Genomic DNA, 1,779 nt, shown 5'->3' with positions numbered 1-1,779 from the left:
CTCTTGACCCTGCATTATCTTATGCCTTCTGCGCTCTTGGGATGTGAGCCAGTGGCCTGCTGCCTGACCTGAAGATTTTGGATTCTTCAGCCCCTGCAACCACGTGAGTCAGCAGAAGCATCCAGCAGCCTATTTCTTGACCCACAGATTTGGGATTTACCAGCCTTAACAATTTCATGAACCATTTCTTTGAAATAAATCTCTTTATATATATTCATATTAGAAACCCTAGTAGTTAAGAGCTACTGCTACTAACCAAAAGGTCAGTAGTTCAAATCCATCAGATGCTCCTTGGAAACCCTATGAGGGAGTTCTACTCTGTCCTATGTCCTATAAGGTTGCTACGAGTTGGAATCGACTTGACCACAATGAGTTTGGGGAAGAAGCTTGTAGATAAACCTCTCTGAATGAGCCAAAGAATTGAAGATATTTGTGTCTCATGTGAATGCTCACCAAAGGATGACCTCGGCAGAGGAGGATTTTAGTGATTAAGTGGGTAAGATGACACTTTCTGTGGATACCAGTCCACCTAAAGCTTTCCTCAGCCACTCCCATCATTGCCTAATGGACTCATGAACAAAACAGCCATGGTGGCAGGAATGGAGGTTATGCATGGGCTCGGCAACACGAACTTCCACTCACCAAGGCTGACTTGGCTACAGCCACTGCTGAGTGCCCAATTGCCAGCAGCAGAGACTGACACTGAGTCCCTGATATGGCACTATTCCTTCAGGTGATCAGCTAGCAACCTGGTAGCAATATATGATACTCTTTCTCCCATAGCCAGGATTCGTGGGTCCAGGAATCAAGGGATGGAAATGAGAGTTACATCATTCACTATTACCCTAGTGATCCACTCATGAAAATTTTTATTCCTATCTCCGTGACCCTATGCTTAATTCCAAAGGGAGGAATGCTTCCACCAGGGGACACAATACTGTTTCTATTGAACTGGAAGTTAAGAATACCACTTTGCCACTTTGGGATCCTCAAGCCTGACCTGCAGATTTTGGGTTCTTTAGCCCTGCATGAGTCAGGAAAAGCCTCCAGCAGCCTGGTGCCTGACCCACGGATTTAGGACTTGCCAGCCACCACAGTTGCATGGGCCATTTCCTTGAAACAAACCTCTTTATGTATTCACATATCCTCTTCAGTGGTTTTGCTCCTCTCAAGAACTCAGCCTAAGACACCATGCAATTGGAAAAAAAGTTCACAAGTTTGACTAAAGTGTTTCTTACAATGTAGGGAGATAAAAACATTATCTAATTAAATGGAAAATGTAGAGCTTAAGAACTAGTAACACCAATTGTAAATATTTACCCTAAAGCTCTGGTTCTCAAAGTGTGGCCCCCAGGACAGCAGCAGGAGCATCACCTAGGAACTTGTTAGAAATGCAAATCATTGGGCCCCAACCAGGCCTGTAGAATAGGGAACTCTGGGAGTGGGACCCAGGTGTCTGTCCTTTAACAAGCCCTCCAGGTGACTCTGAGAACCACAGGTCTACAGAAACTCCTACCCATGTGCAGAATAAGATATGAGAGAGGGTGATAGATACAACACTGAACCAGCTAAAAGCAAGACACGACCTAAAGGTCACTCACTAAGGAAATGGATAAAGACCTATATGCTAGAGTTAAACAGAATAAACTAGATTGACAGTGCAAAAACTCAAATGTCATGTGGAGTAAAAATGATGAGATACCAAGCAATAAATGAAATAAAATACCATTCAAACACTAAGGTATTTTTACCCCCACTCCAAAAGACAAAAAACAAAAC

Source organism: Loxodonta africana, chromosome 3, assembly GCF_030014295.1.
Source record: "Loxodonta africana isolate mLoxAfr1 chromosome 3, mLoxAfr1.hap2, whole genome shotgun sequence".
Classification (NCBI taxonomy): Eukaryota; Metazoa; Chordata; class Mammalia; order Proboscidea; family Elephantidae; genus Loxodonta; species Loxodonta africana.
The sequence above is the reverse complement of the archived record's forward strand: the minus strand, read 5'-3'. Positions refer to the sequence as shown.